Source organism: Oreochromis niloticus, linkage group LG5 (genome assembly GCF_001858045.2).
Source record: "Oreochromis niloticus isolate F11D_XX linkage group LG5, O_niloticus_UMD_NMBU, whole genome shotgun sequence".
NCBI classification, from domain to species: domain Eukaryota; kingdom Metazoa; phylum Chordata; class Actinopteri; order Cichliformes; family Cichlidae; genus Oreochromis; species Oreochromis niloticus.
The window spans coordinates 36,460,220-36,472,767 of record NC_031970.2 but is presented as its reverse complement, the minus strand read 5'-3'; the positions used below and the strand labels follow the sequence as shown (position 1 = coordinate 36,472,767).

The window sequence follows — 12,548 nt, the reverse complement described above, 5'->3', positions numbered from 1 at the left end:
CATTTTGGAGACAAGTCCAAAGGGGAGGAACATGCACACAAAATGAACAGCTCATAAGGAGACACATAAACTTCACTCAAATCTCTCTCATAATGCCAGACGAGTCATTTTAAATTGTTGGTTTAAATAGTGAGCATATTTCATATAGTGACTAGCATGCATATATATTATTAAAATATGACAAATTAACATCAGAAAAACTAATGAACTGTGTCTGAGTAGCAGCAAGGAATCCCAGACCCTCCCTCTCGTCAGCTACCTCCTCCAGCTTAACCAGGGAAATGCTGAGCCTTTTCCAGGCCAGCTCATAGACATACCGTATTTTCCGCACTATAAGGCGCACTTAAAATCCTTTAATTTTCGCAAAAATCGACAGTGCACCTAGGGCTGTTCGATATAACGATATATATCGGATGACGATATAAAAACGTCTATCGTTTCATTTTACGCTATCGTTTGTTTCGTGGTGTCGCAAAATAAACTGTTTACGGCAATATTTTTTCATTATTTTGATGGTCACTGTAGTGGCTATATTAATTTCCTAAAGTTCTCTCTTTCTCTTATATTTAATATAACCACACTACGGAAGGACAAGCGCTTGTTTTTATGCGTTGTCGTTAGCAACAACGACGGTAAAACCACCTCGTGTCCGCTTGTTTATTTTCCACATAAACCTTTCACAATAAAGCTCAAGATCCTGTTGAGACTTTTCAAAATAAACTGAATTACGTGAAAGATGCAGAGTATTTACGGATGAGAAGCAAAAAAGAGCCGTCAGGTGCTAAAAAATAAACCTTAGACTCAAACATTAGAACAGGCTTTTCCCCGCAGCACGCTGTGTAATAAATACAAAGAAAACGGCGGCCGTTACCACTTATGTCTAAAAATGTATCGTTTCATGCATCAGTTAAAACACTCGACTCCAGGTACGCGACGCCCAGCTGGAAACACTTCACGCAAGTCGAGCTGCCCGACATTCACAGAATTTACAGAAAATATTACATTTTTGTGATTTATATCGTTATCGGACGATAGATGTCTTAATATCGGGATATGAGATTTTGGTCATATCGCACAGCCCTAAGTGCACCTTATAATCCGGTGCGCCTTATGTATGAATTCTGGTTGTGCTTACTGACCTCGAAACGATTTTATGTGGTACACGGTAGGGCTGCACGATTTTGCATAAAATGAGAATCACGATTTTTTTGCTTAGAATTGAGATCACGATTCTCTCACGATTTTTTTTTCCAGTATAAATATTTATTGCACTTATTAACTGCACATCAACTTCGTAACAGTTGAGACTGAACATAAAAACAATAAATGAACATAAAAACAATAAATGTCTCACATTTTGTCGTTGCAAAATGTTGTACTGCTTGTAATTCCGTCTCCACCGTTGCTCGACACTGCGTGTATAGAGCAGGTAGTGCAACATTTGAAAAATAGTTGCGGGACGGCACTGTGTAGCGTTTGTCTAGGGTGTTGATCATTTTCCTAAATCCCTCGTTTTGCACAGTGTTGATGGGAGCCTTATCTTTAGCCAGGTGATAAGTGATAGCCTCCGTAATTTCTTTGTGCCTGCGGGAGTTCGACGGTTATGGGGAAGCGCTGTATAAGGTTCCCGTTATTGATGTGGTTGACCGGGACGGATTTTCTCGTGTCACTTTCTTGGCCTTTACAGCTTCGTCATCTCTCACGTGCTCTCCGTTGTTTTTTTCCCTGCGGCTCCGCCCTTGTCATTTGTTGAGCAGGAAGAGTGAGCGCTTGTTTTCATGCAGATTATGTCCCGGATCAAAATGCGGTACAATCGTCATCTTTTTTTTAAAAAAAATTTTTTATTTTAAATCGTTGTCATTTGGAAATGAGATCGCACATAAGTATGAATTGAGATCGCGATTTTCTAACGATTAATTGTGCAGCCCTAGTACACGGCGCTCAAAAATCTGTTAAAAAAATGTTTTAGTACGACTCTGGTAAGCTACGAAGCAGCACCGCTTGATGGATTGTCGGAGCATTATGGCTACTGTAGTCAGGAGCCTCACGGAGTAATCTGGGTCCAAAACTCCGTCCACTTCAGGTCCCAAAATCAAACGGACACTGCGGCATCACTGAGAGTTAAAAACCATCTAAATTCTTTCATCTTTAATAAAATAATCAGTATTGCTGCTTTACCAGGTGTAACAATTAAGTTTAGCATCCAGGCATCCATGAAAACAGAATTTATTAAATTAGAAGTTAGCAGGAAGTTAGCTCGCTAGTTTCCACCTAAACATGATATAGCATGTTCTGACTGAGAGATTTCTGAAAAAATAAAACATACAGCTCTGCTATCACTTCCAACATAAATGAAGACAGAACACTAAACAGCAGTGACGTTTGCAGGGTTACTGAAGTTGGGCTAGCTGATATATAATGATGTGCTATGTGATTGCTAGCGACACAGCTATGTTAGCATAACATAAACACAGTGAAGCTGGAGGGTGAACGCCAATTTTTTTCCACTCAATAAAAGTTAACGTGAGGGTTCCTGATACTGTAAAAGGACCAAACTTCAGGAGAACAACTGAGATAATCCATCCACAATACAAGGTTACTCATTAATATACTGCAACAACACAGGAATGGAGCAGCTGTGAGAGATTTCAACATTAATGAATCAATAGTACAGAAGTTGAAGAAGCAAGAAGAATGAGCTGAGTAAAGTTTTATCTCATTTTGTTTCGCTTAATGCGCCTTATGGGCCTAAAAATACTGCAATATTTCCAGCACGTCCCAGATCTACGCCAGAGCCTCATCCCGGTAGGACATGCCCAGCCGGAACAGCTTACCCTGGAGGCAACAGCCATCTCCTTTTGATGTTGAGGAGTACCGGCTCTACTCTGAACCCCTTCCGAATGACTAAACTTGTCATCCTATCGCCAGGCCAGAGCTCATCCACCTTTCGGAGAAAGCTCATTTCTGCAACCGGTGTCCGTGATCTCATTCTAACAGTGTTAATAATAAGATCAGGCCTAGATTAACAGATTTTTGGCATTTCTCAACAACGAGACGCCATCTGGTGGCAGATAGATGCATAACATTTAGGCCATATATTTTTTTTTTAAAAATATACAATCTAACATGGTGCTTCACGAATAACAGCAGAATGGCAAATTTAATCTCAGTCCAGATCATTTCTTCTACTGCAGCACTATTATCCAAGTCTTTATGTAACCAAATTATAACACCCTTATATGGTGGACCATATTAATTTGGCATATAAACAAACAAAAAAACCCAAAACATTGTTCTGAAGAAATGTACAGATTAAGTCAATAAAAACTACAAAACGACAGGAAGTCCAGATTTGGCTTACCACGTCAAACGAGTAACAAAAAACTATGGAGAATGTTCAAAAGTTTAGCATCATACCTGCCGCTGGTAAGCATTACACCAACTTTTTCAATCCCAATACAGATAATGTGTCCTTGAGGAATACAGCTTTGTTTTAGATGGCGCAACTAGCCAACTTTACAAACTGCCCTTGGTAATCGATACCAGAAATGCTACTCCGATAAATTTTTATTCTAATTTTTTCAATGTTCAATGGCAGTGACCAGTTCAACGCCACCAGCCAGGACAATGAGCTGTACATCTCCGCAACATTGGAGAAGGCTATTAAGTTATCTAGAGTACTGACCTTCCTTCTAAAAATGATCCAGTAATGTGGTTGATTAGAACTATACAAGATTTGAGTAGCATTTAAGAATGAGTTATAAAATTCTTTACCCCCAAGCCTTAGAATAGGACTGCAACACAGGACAAATGCAGGGAATCACAGCTGCATTAAGGTAATGCTGATATTACCATGTGAGAAAGGCACAGCACTGGAATACATGCAATTAAATCAACTGAACAAAATCTAGAGCATGTACTGTGGTAATGGTTCACTGGGTGCCTAGGACCATGCCATTTTGTTTACAGTAAAATGTTGACTTCAGTGTTGCAAATTTAAAATACTGTTTTTGAAGATGTGCTACACTAAGAGCTAAATGACCTCCAAGAGACAAAGAGCATGGAACTACAGGTACACTACACTACAGGTAGAATACCGTAAACAACCACTGGTTTTGTTTTTCTTTCTGAAAATGAAAGAAAAACAAAGCCCGTGGCTAATCTCAGATTTCAATATCAGAAAGCTTAACCTGTGTGTGTGCGCATTTTTTTTTTATTATTATTTTATGTGCCATTGCAATTTTGACCAAGACACAGGCCAAACACCGTGTTTTGCCACCTATAGCTTCGATGAAACCAATAAGTGGTCTTCACAGGCACAAACATAAACAAAAAACAACAACAAACAAAAACAAAATAAACCCCCAAAAAACAAAATTGGATTTTAACAGCATGTCCATGCAGTGTCCACCTGTGCCCGACCAAGCCTCCACAACACGTACAGTCCAGTGAGATTACACCAACCCCCTCACTCTGCCCCCGCACACATGCTGGCTGTACTAGGCAGGATATGAATATATCTGCCATTCCCCAGAAATGTGCAGGTTGAACTGCACTCTAAGCAACAGCAAGAGGAAATAGAAGATGAAGACCAGGCAAATCAATAGGGCCTGGCTTAAAGATAAACGGGATATGCGGTCAGGGAGAGCATGGCTCAGTCCAGATCTTATTTCACACTCACCCAAACAAATTTACAATAAATCAAAATGATAAACACACACACACACACACACTAAACAGGATGTGAGGGACTGTAACATAGATTTGTACCGAGCATTTTGACATGCATTATAATGCTGCTTCGCAGATTTCTCCAAACAGAGAACATCCACAGGATAATGAGCCTCTTAAGGGAGGATGTGAAAAGGTGGCCTTTATGGCAGGTATTTTTTTATCTATGTAGTTCATTTGTACATTCTAATATGACTAACAATGGCTTCCACTGCCAAGATGATAGGCCTGCACAATAAATCTAAAATTTATTGTCATCGCGATATCAGCCTGTGCGATGGGCCCATCGCAAAAGACTGCGTAAACTGCGATAATTGGGTACCTTAAAATGTTTACATACGTGCTTTAAAGAATTTACCAATCAAAGAAACCCCTTTACACATTTGACCAGTCGAATAGAGCCCTTCACGGCATTAACCAATCAAATGGATTAGAGGCGGAGCGAACAACGCTGCAGCAACGAGTCAGAGTTGTAATGGCTGAGAGCGAGACGCATGACGAGAACGCTACTGACTATGAACTCGTGGCTAAAAAACAGCAGTCCAACAGCCGTCTCTGTATCCGAGTTTTTCAAGTGGAACTCCTTATGAGAAAACGTCGAAGCGCTACAAAGAAATAACAGAGGCCATTACACATTTTTTGGCTAAAGACATGATGCCTATAAATACAGTTAGCAGAGAGGGCTTCACCAGTCTGATGCATAAAGTGGACCGGAGATACCGCATCCCCTCACGAAACTACTTTTCCCATGTCGCCATTCCACAAATGTACGAAACATGCCGCAAGACCGTCATGTTTGAACTGAGCCAAGCTGAAAACTGCACAAGCACTACAGTAAAGTTTCCTCTCCAGTTTTGACTTACATCATAACTACTTGGTGAGTGGTAAAATGATGAACAACTGCATTGAGATCATTTGCAGTATAATTTAAGTTATGTTTATTTAAAACTGATTATAGAGACCGGGAAGGATGTCTTTCAGAATTCAAGCCTCAGAAATTTTTTTTATGGGGGCAATGTTTCAATGTTAAAGTGCACTTTGTTGTTACACTGCTAATACAGCAGCTTTCTTTAAATAAAACTGTTGCAGTAAAACGGAAATTATGTATTCGTTTTGGGGGTTTTTTGCTATTTATTTTATCGCAAGTCATATCGTTATCGCAATATTGATCACAGTTATCGCATATCGCAGGTTTTCCTAATATCGTGCAGCCCTACAAGATGACATAACAGTTTGTTTCTCTCAAGCAACAACATATTATTATTCTCATAAAAAGAAGACAAAAATTACCCATACAGCTCAATCAGTAGCTTATTCCAAACTGTGTCATTCTCTTCCCTGAAATCTTTGAACCAGGCAAAATAGAACATTTAAATAAACAAGATGAAACATTTAGCTACTTGGGACTACAGACTATCCCTCAATGCAGCAGCATAATCGTGGGCTTCAACCACAATTACAAAGTGCAAGAGCTGCCTGAAACAGATATGGCTTCCACACAGCCAGCCAGCTGAGAATGCTCCTGGAACAAGCTGTGATCTGACTGAGGCATCGGCCAACTGTTCAGGCAACTGCACACAAATATAAACAACAAAGCTTATTCGGCATACCCTCAAAACATGTGGGTAAAGGAACGACGTATGAACAAGGGATGCAAGCATCTGGTCCACATACAGTTAAGAATATTATACGCTATAGTGACTTGCAGCTGAGTTTATCTGTCACTAGATAATGCTTCAACTTTAGCCATGATGTGGCTGTTGTCATGCTGAATGGTCAAGCTTCCTGGGAGCGCAGTGTGGCCTGCCATTAACACAACAATGTCCAGCTGCCTGAATGGACCAGGACCAGACTGGAGATGAGAGAGACAAAATAGAGAACAAAGGCCAAGTGGGTGCTGTAAGAAGGGTGAGGGAGAGAGCAGTCGACAGCAGGGCTAAACATGACATAAAATCAATCATCTGTTTCAAGCCAAACAAGCCAGCCACTGTCCATTTCAGGCTCAGTAACCCTGAAGAGGAAAAACAAAGGACTAAGCAAAATTCAGACAGTGTCTTTCTGCCACACCTGTATGGTCGTTCTTCCCCTGAAGTCGAAGTCAAATGGGCTGCTATTAAAGACTGACTCAGCGCACCAAAACAACAGCAACATTAAAAGGATAATAACCAACAGGGTTACTGTAGTGATAAACCTGAACTGAAAATTTCTCTGTTGGGGAGCTAACTAAGCTAAACATTTTAAAAAGCTTCAGAGAACACTCGAGTGTTCATGAATAGCAGCATTCCCTTTAAAATACTACTAAATGTGTGAAGAGATATTTTCCAAGGAGTAGTCTAGCAAAGGTATGAGAGGAACCCCCCACCACACACACACACACACACACACAAAAAAAGGGGGGGGGGAATCTTGTTGTTAGGTAAGCTCATGCTCTGACATAATATAAACCCTCTGTCTAACACCACGTGATCTCACTGCATGACAAACACATTTACATGACATTTCCATTTCCTCTTTTGGCTGACAGCATTATCTAGAGTGACACGAGGCCTTGCCCTGCCACCACGTTTCTGCAGCATACATATGCTGTACTAGCTGCTGTGAGACTGCAAGGTGTCACTCAAGAGAAAAGAGTGGACCTTGGCAGCCATTTTGAACTGCTGTTGTATATAAGCCTTTCATAGTCCAAGTGAGAGATATATCTATCCACACACACACACACACACGCACACACGCACGCTCTCTCCCAGGTCTAGTTTGCACTGGTCACTCATTTACCCCATTTTTAGTCCCAGTGTTGTGCATTACAAAAAAGGGCATCTGCAAGCAGACTGTTGTCTAGATTGACTTTGGTACCAAAAGCTCTCAATGCTTTTCCTTCTGCTCTGTTTGGGGTTTTTTTTAGGCTTTCTACCAGACTGACAGCACCCTCAGGGCACACACATCCAGATTTGTCCTTTTAGATTTTGCAATCTGATGTTTTTTACAAAACAGCTGGGCAGTTCATCATCATCATCACAGTTATTGTGGTGAGCACTGGAAGAGGCAGTAAGACAGGAGAGAGAGAAAAAACAGGATTAATGTCGTGAAGTCTAAAATGGCTGCCTGCAGTTCAAAAGGTGGACGGGACAGACAGAAACTCTAAGCTGTATGCAAAACCACATACCAGTAGAGAGCAAGATGAGCAATGTGAGGTAAGACAAAGAAAAGGAAATGAAGGACACAACATCACAGTGCACTAAAACAAGGAGAGAGAGAGAGCAAGCAAGCAAGCAAGCGAAAGAGACAATTACACAGATTGCCTGCTTCACCCCCCTTCAGCCTTGTGTTTCTTTTTTTTTTCTTTTTCTTTTTTTTTTTTTTTAACCCTAGCCGCCTCCTCCTCCATTATTCTCCCAAGAAGCATTGCTTCTCAGCACAAAACAGAATTAACCAGCGCAGCCCTCTGCAACACTGCTCCCCCAGCACTGAGGAAGAGCTGCGCCCCATTGGAGCAATTTCAGAGCTCATGCACCAATAGGAAGCCACCACTAAGGCAGGCGTCACAGGGACTTGTTTTTAACCCTGTTGTGAAAGACAGCAAGCTGCATAACACACAGCGGCTGCAGAGGAAATGCTACAGAGGAGAAAGTAATATGTACCTAAAATTAAAAAGAAAAAGGCTTGATGGTAGCTCAAGGGTATTGAAGATATTAAAAAGATTAATAAATAAAACTTTAAGAATGTATTTTTAAAAAGATTAATTTGTATGTAAGGAATAAAACATTGTTAATAAAATGCACCACTACTAAAATGCATATGACATATTCACTGAAGTGAATACAGGTTACATAGAACCACAATGGTAACTTGGCTAACTTGATCACATGAGCACAGCGCACACAAAACCTTATTACAATATCAATAGCTACACCTGCCCTCCATGTAATGATACAGAGTGTCATCAGCATGCAAATGGCAAGCTAAGAGGATAGGGTTTCCCCCCCCCTTTTCCTCACAGCAACAATCCCTGCGCCCTTCTCCCACTGTCTGCACCCAGAAAGAATCCTGTCTTCATTTGGAAATAGGCTAACATCCTGCTTTATTCTCCTCTGTACATAAACATAAACCAGAGTTAAAACCCTCTAAAGATTTTGCATGACCCACAGTGCCTACTCAGGCCAATTATGCTTTCAAGGACATGTCATGAGGCCGTTATATGTCTTTGTCTTAAATTGCTAGGTGAAAATTATTAAGTGAAGCAGAGCATTTCTCACCAACACAAAAACTGGGCCAAGCTAACCTTGCCTGTCTGCACATTCTACGTATTGCCAAATTTTCAGCGGCCCATAGTGGGAAAGAAGGGTCCATGTCCTTCAGACATTTCCACTCACATGTACACACAAGTACTGACATGCTCTCAAAGACAGCCTAACTGATGTAACTACCCCCACACACACCTCTCACTAAAACATATGCAAAGCTGCTTGATAGGCCTGGAAAACCAATATGGCAGACGGCTTTCCGACAGAGCAGTAACCAGTAGCCCAGCAGTACAGTTTCAGCTTCCCTGGAGTGGTGGGTCAAGTTAGTAAGGTTTGCTGCTGTGTGTACTTGTCCCTGTCCTGAATACTAGATGCATTTCTTACTCTCTCCCATGTCTTTGTCTCTGTTAGTGAGTGTATTGTTTGTTCAAGATGATAAGAGGGGGGGGACTGCAGCTCACTCTGTCTATTAAAAGACAGGAAACATATTCAGAGAATGCTAGTTGCAACCAATCAAAACAATCCTTGGCAAACTGATCTGGCTTCCAATAGTCCTACAGATCAATCCAAATATTTGGCTCTGGCTGAACAACCCCCAGAAGGGCACGTGTAACCTTTGTACTCATGAAGCTAGGTAAAAGAGGGCTCAGTGGAGAAGAAGCCTCATATTTTTGTAGCCTCAAATCTCCTTATTAGGTAGATTTTTAGTTGGTGAGCAACCAAGCAACAAATGACTTAACGATTACCATCTGGGTTCATAGTATAGCATTCAGTTACATAAATAATTTAAAACTAAAATAAATGAAAAAATAATAATAGAAATGAGACAAAAAAAATAAAGCTCTTGTGAATTCAAGACAGATCTCAGGTCCAGTGGTTTTGATTCAACTGTCCCTACCGAAGCAAAAGCACCGTCTCCCTTCTCTACTTGCTGCGTCCACAGCGCTGGGTTTCAGCTCCGCACAATGTAAGCTTATGTGGTGCGACTCAGAGGAGAAACTCTACTCTGGCAATAAACTAGGCAACAGTTTGTGTTCCGAAATAAAACGCTCATCAAATAAGCCACAAAGGGAAAGGTATTGTTTTATGCTATTACTTTGCATAGAGATAGTCTATTCTAAACTTCGAAATCGAATAACAATCGAGAGCTTCTTTCCTTTTCACCCCAACGGAGGTGTAGGTGAAAACGAAATACTGTGTCATAATCAAGAAAAGGTTGGGAATGTCAAACACCACAAAGTACGACGTGTTAAAACGTAACAAGAAGCTATAGTAGTCTTCGACTTGAGTAAAAGTTGTGATTGCTACAGTCAGACTTCAACACTGCTACTCACACGCTGGAATTGAAAAAAATGGAGGCTAAAAAAGGAAACAAGCGCTCCCCTCTCTGAAATACCACCCATTTCTTTTAACCGCCACCACGGAGGCTGGGGGTTGGTAGGTTGGGGGAGGTGAAGAACAGCAAGTCACTACCCAACAACTCTGGTTTTCTGTTTGTTAGAGCCTACCTACATCCACAGAGGAAAAACAAGAGGAAAGAGATATATGGCCAAAACACAACTGAGCTTTTTCAGTATGAGCAACACACCCGAGGGAAGCTAAGAATGAGACAAATGCATTAACATGATGTAGCAAACACCACCATGATGTGAACGCCGTATTTTCCATAAAACTCGGGGCAGAAATCCACGGGATTTCGGTTTGCAAACACATCATCGTGTGTATACACATCAAAGACTTATCTGCGTGTGCATGAGCTGTAGAGTACTGGTTAAAAATAAGGACACAATTGCCTGGAGAACATCCAGAAAGTTAGCTGAAAGGCTAAGTTAGCATTTGTTGCCTCTCCTAGCGTTCTCCAACGCAGCAGCTGGCCGCTGAGCTTACATGAGTGGCAAACCATTTCACGACTTTACTTTCAAACACTTTGAGAATTTCGTGGTAACAATGGAAACAATTTAAAACAATGCCATCAATAAACAACGCAACAAATCGTTTTTGACTTAAGGTGAAACAAGTTTGCATTTCTTTTCTGTGCGCTCTGGTTCTGAACTTTCAAGCCCAACAAACAGAATGCATTTGTATTCTAATCTGACGCTAACACAATAACATGTCTAGAAAGGTGTAGTGTGCTGTTACTGATATTTTGAATTTGTAAGGTTAACTACTGCGGGGGTTCGTTATTCAAACTTAAACAACTTGAAAGTTTATTTATAAATGTTTGAAAACGACATTAGTAACCTAGTTCTCTTGTGGAAAAATACAGTTTACTTAAGTACTCGTGTAACGTTAGAACGACAGCCAACTGGGACACGTTTAGCTTTCGCATTAACACCAATAAAATAATAAGAAAAATAATGAAGGGACCTCTAATGGCCTAAATGTTACACGAGTAAAACTCGTGTTAACTTACATTATGTTACTAACAGATTTAGGTACGTAGTTCAAATACTGGTCGAACATTAGAGCTCAACAAAACTAACAGTGTGATGGATTCCCAGACTACCGAGCTAGCTATCAAAAACAACACGAGGAGCCGACGAAAAGGGCACGGAAGTCCACACACAGCCCGGAGAAGCCCTGTAAGGCAGACCATCGATAAAGGTCGCTTTTTAGCCAGCCAAGCAAGCTACTCTTAAGTGGAAATAACTTATAATAAATTGAAGTAGGCGCTAGGTACTTAGCTAGCTAAGTTATGTAGCTTCGTAGCTGAGGTGGGTAGACGGAAAACATGGTTATTTGGTGTGTTGGTTATAGTTACAAACCCTCGTATATAGAGAGAACTATATAGCCAATTGACACAAATGTTACTCACCTAAAGAGGCATTCCAAACTTGTATAAACGAGGTAATATAATGTACAGTAGGAAGTCCTTAGCGAATCCCAACATCAATTCCAATCAGACCAGTAGGCCTGTATATCGGCCTCGGAGTCTCCTGTATCCTTTGCCCTTATAAGTGGCTCCCTCTCCAGGGTTAGGAAACAAACTTCTCAGGGTCTCCCACGCATAGACGGAAAGTTAAATTCCCAGTGCTGTTCACGTGCACTGCATCCATTGAGTATCTATATTAGATCCCCGGCAAATACATCAGTTTATTTTAGTGTCTTGTATATTTACAATCGCTATTTATAATGGGGCATAAGCTGCTGTATGTGATACAGAGCTCTGATTCTGTCTCGGTCCTCACATTCGCAGAGGCGCCCATCCCCCTCCTCGCCGGCATCGACCGCGGGTCCCAGCGAAACTGACACACAACCACGCCACGGGGTTTCCCTGGCGACCGTGCAGGGGCCCTCTCCTTGGGCGGCCCTTGCTGATGTTTCCCGCCTCTCGTCAGTGATTCGATTCCAATATGTCACTCATGTTACGCACGCGATATACGTGTAAGTCATTGGCGAAAGACAGCGTCGATTATTTTTTTCCATTTACTACGTAAAACAGGGCGGGTACTGCTTTGAGGAGTGGTGCGAAAATTTTCTTTCATTATATGTGTGTAGTGGTGGTGAACAGGCAGGAGTGAATAGCAGGATCGGGAGATAATTTGATACCCAGCAGAGGATCTGTACCTTCAGAGT

General features: G+C 41.2%; 1 protein-coding gene across 3 annotated transcripts in view; it reads right to left on the bottom strand.

Annotated features, from left to right (window-relative positions):
* setd5 (SET domain containing 5) overlaps positions 1-12,254 on the bottom strand; it is a 31,580-nt gene extending 19,326 nt beyond the window's left edge. For all 3 annotated transcript variants that reach the window (XM_005452207.4, XM_005452209.4, XM_003446508.5), the window contains exon 1: positions 11,788-12,254. The gene's annotated coding sequence lies outside the window, so the exon portion shown is untranslated. The remainder of the gene's footprint in view (positions 1-11,787) is intronic.
* Between the last annotated feature and the right edge of the window lie 294 nt (positions 12,255-12,548).